Raw genomic sequence first — 14730 nt, 5'->3', positions numbered from 1 at the left:
TATAGTGAGAAGACTCACATCGGATGAAGAACATCCCCTAAAACGCTGCTGCTGCGCACCGACCTCTAACTCTGAGCCAAACCCACAATTAACCCAATTAGGAACTAAGTCCAAACTCTCACTCATTAGGTCTAAGGGTAGACCATTAACCGGCCCATTAATATCCTAAAACCCATTTGGCCCACCCAGGCCCAATAATAAATGGGCTCTCCTAAGGCCCGACTTTCAATCTAAATGGCAAGCCTAACCCAAGGGCCCGAAGCACAATATAATATTTCTCTGCTCAAAGTCACTAATACAGAAGCCCAAAAATTCAAGCCCAACCCTTAAGACCCAAATATAAATTCAGCCCAAAAGCTCACAGAGAGGTTACGCGGGGCGTACCTCCTTTGGTACGCTCAGCGTACACTAGCATGCACGAATCTGATCGGGGACACCAACTCAGTACGCGGGGCGTACTAGAATTACGTTGGGCGTACGCCCAGTTTTGCTTAGTCCATTCTCTTGGTCTTAACCCGTTAAGACCTTAGGTCATTTCTCAGATCTGGACTCCCTAATAGCTCTTACTCCATAAAGTCAGTGACTTTAAGCCTTTGCATGGCTGATATGGTCACAAACACACAAAACACCCACTCTCTTATCTAAAAAAGCTCATAACTCATGCATGGCTTGATACCAACGTCCAAGACCTCATTTTTATGGATTCTCTCCACTAGAAATACTCTAAAGGACAAACATTAGGCTCTGGAGTGCAACAACTCATAAAGCTTCAAGCTTTAGGACCAAAAACCCTAAAATGGACCATAACATGCACAAATCAAAAGGATGGGAAAGCTTTGAACTCTATACCTTCAAATGATGCTCCATCCACAGAAAAGCTCAGATCCAAAGCCTGGAATCCAACTCCATTCTCTTCCATGCTCCTTTTCCACTCCAAAATCTCACAAGAACACTTAAAACACTTAAAGGCTCTCAAATGCATCCACAAACTCCATGAATGAAGGTTTAGGGTTTAGGAGGGTTTGAAATCCGAGGGTGGTGGCCAGGAATGAGGTCATCTCATTCTTTATATAGGGACACACCCAAAATTAGGGTTTTCACTATGTGCCTAGTACGCCCAGCGTACCCACTGGTACGCCCAGCGTACTAGGTGGCTCCGCTTACAAACCACGCACATGAGTACGCTAAGCGTACACACACGTACGCCCAACGTACTCAGCCGCCACCTTTCTCAAATTAAGGGACTTAACCTGCCAAAACTTCAAACTTCCAATGCTTCCTCGTTATGACCCCGTTTCCAAAGAATCTCATACCCACGGAAAGGTGACAAGATGCCTTACACTTCTAGCAACTCGTCGCAACCCGAGACTTCCTCATGTCCGGGTTGCAGCCCACGAACCCTAACCACTGACGACCCGAAACAAGATGTTACAATTCTCCCCAACTTGAATTAGATTTCGCCCTCGAAATCTCTCCTTATCAACACATAGATCGAACCCAGTAACCCATGGAGCCCCACCGATAGGACCTCAAATCAACAACAACCTCTTTCAAAGACACCTGAACCCAATGGGAACTCCCGACCCCGAAGAATGATAGACCCTTCTGTCGCTGCGGTACCCGATCTGACTCTCCGGAACTTGAAAACTCTAGTGGTCTGTCACCCTTCCAGACCACCCTCACAAAATATCATCATGTTAATCGCTCATCGACTAACATACTCTAAGAACATCCTACCAACTCTGATTCTCTAATCGATTCTGGTCGAACTCAAGAGGAACGGTGTAATGCCCGAGTTTCTAGGTTAGGCATTAATATTGACATTATAGTCTAGGTTAACCTTTGTAACTCATTTTGAAGAAATGAAAAAGGAATTATGTGAATATTATGTGAATTGTGTGTTTTATGCTTAATAATTAGGGTTTAATTAATTAAGAATAAAAATGAGCGTCGAAAATAAATATTAGATAAAGCCGATATCTATTAATAAACTTGTAGTGGGCGTGACAAGGATTACGGATATATAAAGAATGCCGAAATCCGAGTTATAACGAAGAAGTTATGACCTGTCGAAGTTTCGCGACAAAACCGGCACGGTGCCGAATGTCGTAAAAAGTGAGTTTTCGATAAACTACTTTTTGGCCTTAGTAATCTAAACAAAACTCGTAGTGTTCGTTAAACCGAGAGTAGGTATAAAAACAACGCCCAAATCTGACTTCGTATGAGGAAGTTATGATTTTTCGAAGTTTCAGCTTAGCAGTAGACAGCTAAAAACTCGAATTTTAGATCGAGTGATTTTTAGCCGACACGACCTAAACGAGGATCGAATGTATTGTCAATAGTAGAACAACGGTAAAAAGTCTGACGAAAACGGACGTCGGATGAATAAGTTATGAATTTTAAACGGATTTCCTGTCCCGGTCTGTTAAAAATAATAATATAAAAATTAAAGTCAAAATTAGCCGACGAAGTCTAAACGAAAGTTGTAGAGCGTAATTTTACCTACGCGTGCATATAAAGAACGTCAAAAACGGAGCTCGTATGCGAAAGTTATGGATTTTAGAAGTTTTGGCGCGAAAAACGAGAAAAATCCCCAAAACCGAAGAATTTCGCATAGGTGGACTTCGGCCACGTGTCCTCGCTTAGAATATGCCATGTGTCCGAAATTGTGCTGAGTCATCCGAGCTGCTGAGCTGATCCGAAGAGGTCCAATGAGAAGGCGACGCGTGCTCCTTTCCTCGTGTCCGAACCCTCGCAGGTTGCCACGAACCCTCTACCTCGGACCACTAGGCCTCGGTCCAATCAGGAGCTGCCAGCAGCCACTTCGCATGCTCAGCCACGTGCGAGCAGGTGCTGCGAGCCCTCGGATCTGCGCCATCTGGAGCCTTCTCAGCCGTTGGATCAGGAGGCTCGCACCTATAAATAGGAGGGTGCGAGACCTCCTGGGTATATTTTGAAAAAGTGTCATTTTTAGCCCCTAAACCCATATTTCTTTCATATTAACATCCCCCAAAGCCCCAGTATCAATTATAACCCCCGGAATACACCACGAAGTGCCCGAGAAGCCCGGAAAATTTATCTTTTTGGTTTCGAAGCCCGACCCTCGCAGAGCCCGGTTTCTGAATAAAACTCCTAGTTTTATTAGAAACGAACGTTTTAGGAAACGAATTGCTGCCCGATTTTCATCAAATCAAGTGAGTGTATAGTCACTTTCATTTTACACATAGATATGAAGTATTTACCTTAAAATACATGCTATGTGTAAATATATTAATTGTTTATTTGAGGTGACTGTTGAGTTGATGTTTTATACAAGTTTTAAACTGTATATATATTTTTATCTACAAATATGTTGGGTAGAACATGGGTAGATAGTTGGTGTGTGATGAAATTAAGTGATGAGAGGCCTCGATGTGATTTGTGATTCAGTCATCTAGCGGAGTTTGGATGACGACCACAAACTTTTCTAGACAGTCCAGTGGGAAACGCTAGCAGGCCCGCAACCTGTAGGTGTTAATGAACTTGGACGTTCATTCGCTGTACTCCACCCCCCCCCCATCATGGTTGCCTTTAGGACATGTATGGCTAAGGAAACCCCTTAGCAGTAGTGTCCATCCCGATGATATTCTTTAGGATAGGTCCCTTGTGATAAGTGTTTAGGGACGTAAAGTGAGGATAACGGGAAATGGGTAGTCAGAGTTATTGTTGATTGATGAACTTAATAAGTTTGTTATTATTGTGGGTTGAAAACCCTATATGCTCACCAGGCTCCCAAGCCTGACCCACTCAGCTTTTTATGTTACAGGTAGTGGACCCCGAGCATAGTCGGAGGACGATGAGAGATTTTTGGATTATAGGCCAGTAGTTGTAAATAACTGTTGAAAGGCTTATAATGTCTTGTTTATGCTTTTGATCTGTATCGAAACATGACATCCCGAGGTTTTGCCATGAAATGAAATTATATATTTCTTAAAGAAAGGTTTTGACAAACTTTTATCATATTTTGTATTGGGGACCAATTCCGCAACATCTTTTATAAAGATTTCTCTGATTTGATTTTAAAAAGCATAAATTAAATCGGTCTTTTCTGGCCGAGAAATTAGGGGATGTCACAGTTGGTATCGGAGCATTAGTTTAAGCGAACTAAGAAATTATAGGATATCTAGACTTAAACTTAGAATGCTAAGTGATGATTGTGAGATGAGTGTCTACCATATTTTAGACACGAGCACTAGTTTATTTTAGGAAAGATGCCTAAAATGCCCTTATGTGCTAAATGCTATGTGTTTGCCATGTGTGCCATTATTTGTTCGGATCTATGGTCTGTTGCCGACCGGATCTGGAAACCTTATGTGTGTAGGATTCTAAGCGTATGATTACGAGATTAGAACTAACATGTAAACGTTTCGGAGTGATAAGGGAATTTAAATACCTATCGAGGATAAAGACCTAAATTCGCCTTATTCGGTATATAGATTGTAATGGCAAGAACTCGTAGTGGAGCTGCAAATGCAAACGGAAATGGGGACCAACAACCTTAACCTCAAGTAGTTGAGCAAGTACTTGTTGTAGGAGCTGCACCTGATCCCATGACGATGGCTGGGGTACAAGCAATGATGCAGATGATGTTAGATCGCCAGATGGAGGAGACAAGGCGATTACTACAACAACATAGGGAAGAGACTACGATACCTGTTGAACAGCCCGTATTGAATGAAGGGCAATCAGTAGGATGGAACTACAGTGGGACTCTTGGTTAAGCCAACCCACCGATAGCTAGACAAAACAACCAGGATGGAGGAGTTGATGGACGCGGATGCAAATACAAAGATTTCATGGCATCTAAATCGCCGTGTCTATCTGGAAGTCCGACACCGGTGAAAGTCATGAATTGGATCTCCGAAATGGAGACGATGTTTGAAAGTTGTGAGTGCAGCAACAAACAAAAGACCGCACTTGCAATTCCTCTGTTAAAGTCTGGTGTGTTGAGCTGGTGGAAGTTACTAGCTGATTCGATGCCCAAGGGAGAAGCTAGTAAGATGTCTTGGGAAGATTTTATGGTACAACTAAAATTGCACTACTGCTCTGAGCAGGATCTTCTGGAAATTAATAATGAGTTCCAGAATTTAAAGAAGGGAAAGATGAGCGTTAATGAATACGCTGCTAGTTTTACGGAAAAGATGAAGCTCGTTCCTCATCTAGTTCCAACTGAACTCTCTAAGGTCAACAAGTTTGCCCTCGGATTACCAGCAGACTTTGGTCCGATGGTTAAGCAAACAACCACTTTGAAAGCCGCCATCTGGGCTGCTAAGAATGTTGAGGTTCAGATCAGAGAGAAGGGTCTGGAGAGGGCAGAAGTTGGTGAAAAGAGAAAATTTGAAGGAACTTCAGGTTCTAACAAGAAAAGCAAATTTTCTAAGTCTAAGAAGTTTGGAGGAGGAGGAGGTGAAGTGAAATGGTATGAGAAGTGCAAGAAAAAGCTGTTGGGTTATGAGCATTCTAACACTCCTAAGTGTACATGCAACCCTAAATACCTTGGATCTATGTTTTCGCTATTATACATACAATTATGAACATCCAAGGTATTATCCTAATCTAGCATACAAAATAATAAATATAACAAGATAGAATACATACCTCTTTGATGTAGAATGTCTTCATGAAGCTTGAGTGCCTAGTGCCCCAAGTGTGACACCTCAAATGGTTCACACAACACCAAATACACTTGGAATAACTTGAGAGAAACTTGAACACTCCTTGAAATCGTCTAGCCCTCACACTCACACATTAGTGCACGATTTCTTGAGCCATGGGATTCTTTTATATGGTGGCTATTAGGGTTACACCATGTAACTCATAACTTTACCCATTCCTTATGCTCCATGGATTTTAACCTCCATGGAGTATCCATGGGTCACCCCATGGACTTAGTCCAACATAAGGAATCTTGGATCACAAGCCCACATATATAAGAATAAATGATTTACACAATCAACCCATATATTTAATTAGTCTCCTTTTGATCACTTAATTAATTCCAAATTAATTCTTGATCAATACTAATTAAATAACCTTATTAATATATTAGAACTTATAATATATTAACCAACCTTAAGTGCTATTTCTCTCATTATAGTCTATCCAAATGCATGATGCCATGCAACCCAAATGGACCATGTCGGGTCGGGTCAAGTCTTACCAATTATAGTTATGGACTTAGACATTAATCCAACAGTCTCCCACTTGGATAAGTCTAAAACTATTATTGCGTATGACTTCAGGAACCGATCAGCAATCGTAGCTCTTAAAAGCTTCTGTGGAACTCTGACCTTGTCGATGAACTCTGACATTTGTCAATGACTTGTCCATTAGATAAGGGATCATATATTCCTCCATTCTAGATATCATATGGACTGAGACATGGATTATCAATCATTCTCTCTATCCATTTGTTGTTTCCCGATTTCCGATTCATGATGACTGACTGATTGAACAAATCAAATCAGTCCTGGCTTGGCCAAGCACTCACATGTATCATCTTTAAATCATCGAGGGGCCCACATATATCGCTTTTATCCCGAAGGTAAAAGGAATGGATAAACTTCGACTCATATGGCTTGTTCTACTACTTGTTGAATCATACACAAAGGCACGTTTTATAACATCGAGTTACCAATGCGTTTTCGTGCAATCAATGTATAACCAACTCATAGTAACAACTCATATCTCTAGGTTTGAAGAATATAAGATATTATCGTCTCATGATCACTCGTGATAAAATCCATGAAGTGATTCAAATGAGCGCGGGTTGAATCCAATACTCAGAACTTATGAGCACTCATGAGTGTTGTAGCACCACTTTGTCTACCAACTTGGACCTCTACAAACCAACCCATGACAGTCTTGATTCATATCTACTTCCAACATATGACCGACTGTGGATGGTTTGAATAACTTAATCATTCAGGAAGAGCGACTTAGTTATTCTGGAAGTCAAAACATGCAAAGTGAAACACAAGAATAAATGAATCAAATATGGTATCAAACCCTATGAATATAAATAAACACTTTTATTTATCACCATACTGATTACTCATTATTCATTGTTTCGGTTTTATCAACTTTATACTTGAATTTAAAACAATAGTTGTCCCATGCTCCAAGCATGTACACTATGTTTTCTAAACACTAGTCATGCCATACACCAAGTATGCATACTATGTTTGTCTATGATCTTTACTTTGTAAAATAGATCAATTGAACATCACTCCAATGATCCTCTTTTCACAGTCTCAAATCCTTACTGCAAATGCAAGAATTCCAAATTCATGCCATTTACTGAAATCTGTTAGATTCTAAACTTATATGCATTGATCCTCTTAATGATTATGCACAAAGTCAGAAAGACTTGACAACAATCATTACAGAGCATTCCAAAGGAGATCAGCTCCTTGGAAACATCCTTCTTTCATTAAGTTTCCTAATCTTACACAGATTGAATAATTTCTAACTTTGAAAAATTTCCATATTCCATTTTGACTATCACTTCTGAACAAGAGTTGCCTCCTTACAAATTATGTAAATATGGTCCTTCCAGAATTAACATTATACTTCCAACTGTCCTTGAGCAACCAATCTTTGGCAAACCTTAGATTTTCCTCGACAATTGCTTAATCATTTTAGTCATATCCAATTCTAGACCTTTTCCCTTCATAATGCCCCAGGCATTTGGAAAATTTTAGAAAGGATGAATATAGCACATGTAATCGATCCTATATCCGAAGCATATGGGACACGATTCATGATGTCTCACATAAAGACTAAACCAGTCTTTTGCTATAATATTTCCATTTCAGTTTGCCAAGTTCTCAAAATTCAGATTATGAAAAGGGATGCCGTAATCATAATCGAATTTTAGAACGCAAATAATGGACCCATATATAGAATTTCCTTATGTTGAGCCATTCCAACATGAAATTCATATATATATATCCTTGATTAAATACGATTAAAATCTCAATCTAAGCTTTTAGAATTGAAATGAAGTATAATTTCCTCTCCCTTAATTATAGCAAAACAACTTTTTCAACCCCTGCAACCTCACGAATTGAAACTTTTGTTTTCTATAATTAACATTACTAACTTGCATCCTTTGTCATAATTATCATGCTCCCACTAACATGATGATTATTAGCATAACACTTATGCTCCCACTAGCTTTGACATGTACTCAGAAATCAGCTGACTTTCTTACCAAAGTTCAGATTTCTGATACTAGATTGTTTTGATAAAACTTTATCAAAATCATACACCTATCTTAGATAGCTCACATGTGTGTCTAAACAATTTTAGAACTATGAAAAGGGATGCCGTAATCATAGTCTCAATTGTTTAGACCTTTGCCACTTCTCACAAGTCCATGTTAGTGTGCTGGTAAACCACACACGCTCCACTAACGACTTTGAGAATGCAAATATCACAATTGCTATCTAGCTAAAATCTACTTAGTGAAAGTGTTTCCTCACCATCATTTTCATGAATCGGAGAGAAACCTTATGACACTTAGATTTAATAGTGTATGTGTTCTTATCCATGTGGATTTGTCAAAACCATAATCACAAGACAAGGTTAGTGACACATCCAAACTCATATTGATTAAACTTGTGCAATCTTAAACTCTTGCCATTTGGCAGCTCAGGTGCCTGCCATTGCTTCCAAGTAGTTGTGCAACCAATTGAGAACTCTCAGAACTCCTATGCAAAGCCAACTTGAATAGGCACAAAAATTTCAACACGATAGGTTATAAACCTCAAGTTGTGTGCTAGTGAAGGACTTTAGGTTTTATTCTTGATTAAGTCTTGAAACTTTCAAGAGCTTTAAGACTCCCACTGTCCTCTTGACATATAAGACTCCCTTGTCAAATATTCAAGAGATAGTGCGGATTCTTTATCAAGACTAACACTTTACACAATTGGCCTAAGTTGGTCTCTGTTTTATCCAAAACATCACAACTTACCAATTTCAAATGTACAAGAGTAGATAACCTTTTACTCTTACATTTGACTAGTGTTAACAAACCCTCTTTAAGATATGTCACTCAAGTTACAATCTTGGAGTATGACTCTAAGAATTGTTTTGGAACGAAGTATGACTCATCTTTTTGATTTAACCATTTCAACAATTCATGACTCCTCTTCTTAGTCATAAGAATGCACTAAGATGACTTTAGAGGACCAATTGTGATATGGTATCTTAATCATTAAGATGATCATAAACATGATACTAAAGTACTCTCCCATCTTTTCAGATTTGAGAAACTTTTATCTTTCTGCCATTCTTTGATTCTTCTTATTCGTTCTGTCTCACATTGAAACTTCTCCAATGCTACACACTTATACTTAAACTTATAAGTATAACCATATTTACTGAACTTAAGTAAATCATGACGAATAGTCTTCTTGATCTTTTGTGGTGGACTTGACCAGTGCACAAGAATGTGTACTCGATCCCTTAGTCCTTTCCTTATTCACATAAGGAATTAGTCTTAATTTTCCAAGCTGAAAGTTCTCATTCATCATACTATACAACTTGCATGATTCCAAGTTTCGGTCCAATTGAACCTTGGGTGATGAGAATCTTTCCTTATTTGGTAATATTAGACACTACCACAACCGAAAGAATCAAATCCATTTTTCCAATATTGCTATCAATGGAATCTTATAAGCAACAACTTTTCACAAATGCCATTGTAAGGATACTTAAAATAAATAAAATCAAAACCTTTTTCTTTTATTTTAAAACTTTGCGGAAAAACTTATCCTTACAATCCATATGAAAACCTTGTTGTTATCTATTCCTAAGCAATATAAATATTATAACTCTTAAGTAATAGCCCAAAATTCTGATCACCGAACCATGCGATTGAAATCCATATTCGCGATCAGAATCAGCATGTACTTAATAGAGTTAGACAACGGACTTTACCTGAAGTAGAGCCAAACTTATTGACTTTAACATCCTTAGGTAAATTTGGCAGCTTCGTAACCAATGCCCCTTCCTTTGGCAATAGTTACCTATGGACCCTTGATAATGGGACTATCTCAGACTTCGCCTCTCTCTTTACCATTGGGTCAACCGAGTTGACTATGGCCGATCCTTTTCCATTGGGAAGATAGAGCTTTACTGGATATCCAATGTCATCATTGCCAATGTCCATAGCGTTTTAGGAAGTTGATCTTAGCAAATAGATAAGATCATTAAGGGTCTTGTCTTAGTCTGTTTCATAGGATTCCCAAAAGAACTCACTATGTGACTTAGAAAGTAGTTGAGCCACCAACTTTCTCAAGACTTTGACACCCAACTCTCCCGGTTTGTCAATATGTGACTACATCTCCAAGATGTGATCACACCTAGACCTTGCCTTGCCAATAGGGCTTGAGTGACCTTAAACTTTTTAGGAACTTGTGGGTTAGGGAGAATAATTGGAGGAGGTGAAAGAAGTATGATATCCATGGGACATCATCTTCATTTAGGAAAGCTTGTTTCAAGAGATTTGGGAAGATCATAAATGTCTAGACCAGACATCTTTTTGGGAGATATTCAAGATAGTTGATTTAAAGTCCTTAATATGACACCCAATATGAAATATTAAGGCTAGGACCCAACAAACTATTTTATAACTTAGAAGAGGGATGCCGTAATCCAAGCTATAAAATATTTGAAGGTAGGTGAATGACGATTCACCAATTCCCACCATGAAAAACGAAATAATTTATTAGGTTTTAATTGGATTTGAATGTCCTAGATCTTTGAGATTCATTGAACTGTTCAAAGGCATGTTTCAATCTCGAGTGTGCCCTTCAGGTTTTGTGACTGGGATGCCGAGGATCACAAAACAAGGTGTGAATAACCATGCAAATATACTTGGTACCCTTAATATTTACCCCTTAATCAGTGTGCCGGTTAACCACACACGCTCCACCGATACTATGATAAATATTAAGTTACCCTTTGCCTACCTTGTTAAGTCCAGGTTAGTGTGCCGGTTAACCACACGCGCTCCACTAACGACTTAAGCAAAGTGCAAAGTGTAATTTCATGGGTTAGCACCAAATTCACATTTTCCTAAGTAACTAAGATTGGGTATTAATAAGAGTTTAGTTACTTAGTATTTATCATTAATACTTTTAATGAAAGGAGAATTATAGTCCTTGTCCTACCCGTTCGGCTAACGACCCTCCACCAGTCAAGGAAGCGGTGGGTGAGAGTGGACACCCATTAAACTGCCATTTTATAGGCAGTAACCTTATACCCCCCTTATAAACCGGCTTCGTGAATGAGGCCTACTAACGGTAAGACTGACTTTACTCTTATACATATATATAAATATTATTAACTTATAATATTATAAAGTATAAGGGTTGAATTTTAACTTTTAAAATTCTAAGGGCTAACTTGGAATTAAAGTATTCATAAGTGAAAACTTTTCAAATTCCAAAACTTGAGGGCAAGTTTTGAAACTATTCAAAACTAATTAATTCCATAACTTATGAGTTTAAAGTAGTTTGAATTAAAAAAAAAAACTCTTCAAGTTCCATAACTTGAGGACAAGTTATGGAAGACTTTAAACTAATTAATAAAAAAAAATAACTTTTTTTATTGTAACTTATGGAACTAATTAAGGTTACACTTTTTTTTAATTTAATGAAGAGACTCTTGAACCTCCATAACTTGAGGACAAGTTATGGAGTCATAAAACCATTTAATTAGAACTAGACTCTTCATTTTGTAACCTTTGCCAACTTTTATGAGTTTATGATTCTTAAATGTGACTTTTCATATAACTTGAGGACAAGTTACAAAAACACACTTTGGAATCAACTCTTAGATTAAAATGGATTGAAAACAACTATTTCACACAACTTTTCTATTAATCTAAGAACCTCATAAGAACAAGATAATTCAAATCATCAATCTTCAAGAAATTAGCATGAACATACAAACTAATACAAATCTTGAAATTATGACAATTATCTTAGAAATTTTATTAGCATGAACATTACCACATCAAAAACAAGTTTATAAGTCCAAAAACATCTTAGGGTAATGTTCCTAGTCCAATTCCAGCCAAAACAATCGAATATATGCATCCAACTCGATTTTTCAGCTACTTTTGCAAGTATAACAAGAAAACAAGCCTAGGCTCTGATACCACTGTTGGGTTATGAGCATTCTAACACTCCTAAGTGTACATGCAACCCTAAATACCTTGGATCTATGTTTTCTCTAATATACATACAATTATGAACATCCAAGGTATTATCCTAATCTAGCATACAAAATAATAAATATAACAAGATAGAATACATACCTCTTTGATGTAGAATGTCTTCATGAAGCTTGAGTGCCTAGTGCCCCAAGTGTGACACCTCAAATGGTTCACACAACACCAAATACACTTGGAATAACTTGAGAGAAACTTGAACACTCCTTGAAATCGTCTAGCCCTCACACTCACACATTAGTGCACGATTTCTTGAGCCATGGGATTCTTTTATATGGTGGCTATTAGGGTTACACCATGTAACTCATAACTTTACCCATTCCTTATGCTCCATGGATTTTAACCTCCATGGAGTATCCATGGGTCACCCCATGGACTTAGTCCAACATAAGGAATCTTGGATCACAAGCCCACATATATAAGAATGATTGATTTACACAATCAACCCATATATTTAATTAGTCTCCTTTTGATCACTTAATTAATTCCAAATTAATTCTTGATCAATACTAATTAAATAACCTTATTTATATATTAGAACTTATAATATATTAACCAACCTTAAGTGTTATTTCTCTCATTATAGTCTATCCAAATGCATGATGCCATGCAACCCAAATGGACCATGCCGGGTCGGGTCAAGTCTTACCAATTATAGTTATGGACTTAGACATTAATCCAACAAAAGCACTATCGGAAATGTAGTGATGGGGTGACTTGCTACAAATGTGGAAAGACTGGGCATTATGCCAACGTGTTTCCGTCCGACAAGAGGGTATGTTTTGAGTGCCATGAAGAAGGGCATGTTTTTAAAGACTGTCCAAAGAGGAAGGGTGCAGTAAAGCCCAATCTACCACCAAAGCCAAACGCGAGAGCCTTTCAGATGACACTTAAGGCTGCAAAAGAAGAAGTCGATGTCGCTTCAGGTACCTTTCTTGTAAACGAATTGCCTGCCCAAATTTTGTTTGATTCTGGAGCCAATTACTCCTTTATTTCGCATGAATTTGGTAGAAAACTAGCTTTGCCTGTTGATAGACTAGTTAATGCTTTATTAGTCGAAATTGCTAGTGGCAAGTTTGTACCTGTTAGCCATCGTATGAAAAACGTCCTCATTGACTTGGATGGGAATAAGTTCCACGAGGAACTATTGCCTATCGAGTTAAATGGTTTCGACATAGTTTTAGGAATGGATTGGCTTAGCGCCAATGATGCCGAAATATTGTGTAGGCAGAAAATAGTAAAAATAAACTCGCCAGGGAAAGAGTCGTTTATGGTGTATGGAGACAAACGCAGAGTAAATTCTGGAATCATTTCCCTAATGAAATCCAGAAAGTGTTTGGCCAAGGGGTGTACATCATATTTAGCGTTCGTGATCGATGCTAAGAAGGAAAAGAAGGAGGTACAGGGTATATTCCGGTGATGTGTGATTATCCGAAAGTCTTTCCCGAAGATCTTCCTGGATTACCCCCTGATCGACAAGTAGAATTTCGTATCGACTTGTTACCAGGAACGACGCCGATAGCGAAAGCACCATATTGATTAGCACCAACAGAGATGAAAGAACTTATGACACAACTTCAGGAGTTATTGGACAAAGGTTTCATTCGACCTAGTTCATCGCCCTGGGGAGCCCCTGTGTTGTTTGTAAAGAAGAAAGACGGGAGCATGAGAATGTGCATCGATTACAGAGAGCTTAATAAAGCGACGATAAAGAACAAGTATCCGTTGCCGAGGATCGATGACCTGTTCGACCAATTGCAAGGTTCGAGCTATTTCTCGAAGATCGATCTTAGGTCGGGATACCATCAACTAAAGGTGAGAGAGCAGGATATCGAGAAGACTGCATTCAGAACAAGATATGGACACTATGAATTTTTGGTTATGTCGTTCGGATTAACCAATGCCCCAGCAGCTTTCATGGATTTGATGAACAGGGTTTGTAAACCATACCTTGATAAATCTGTGATAGTATTCATAGACGATATCTTGATCTATTCGAAAAGCAAGCAGGAGCATGACAAGCATCTGCGTGAAGTGCTGGAAGTTTTGAAAAAGGAGAAGTTGTATGCAAAGTTCTCCAAATGTGAATTTTGGATTCAAGAAGTCCAATTTTTAGGTCATGTGGTTAACCAAGAAGGAATAATGGTTGACCCATCAAATATTGAAGTTGTGATGAAGTGGGAACAACCAAAAAGTCCTACGGAGATTCGAAGATTTTTAGGATTAGCCGGATATTATCGCCGATTTATCCAAGGCTTTTCTTCGATCGCTACTCCATTAACAGCTTTGACCCACAAAGGAGCTACTTATGCTTGGAATGAGAAGCATAAGGAAGCCTTTGAGAAGTTAAAGAAGAGATTGTGTGAAGCACCGATTCTTTCGTTACCGGAAGGAGTTGATGACTTCGCAGTCTATAGTGATGCCTCTGGAGTTGGGTTAGGATGTGT

Source organism: Lactuca virosa, chromosome 1, assembly GCF_052849685.1.
Source record: "Lactuca virosa cultivar CGN04683 chromosome 1, Lactuca_virosa_CGN04683_v6, whole genome shotgun sequence".
NCBI lineage: Eukaryota > Viridiplantae > Streptophyta > Magnoliopsida > Asterales > Asteraceae > Lactuca > Lactuca virosa.
Note: the sequence above shows the minus strand (reverse complement) of the source record.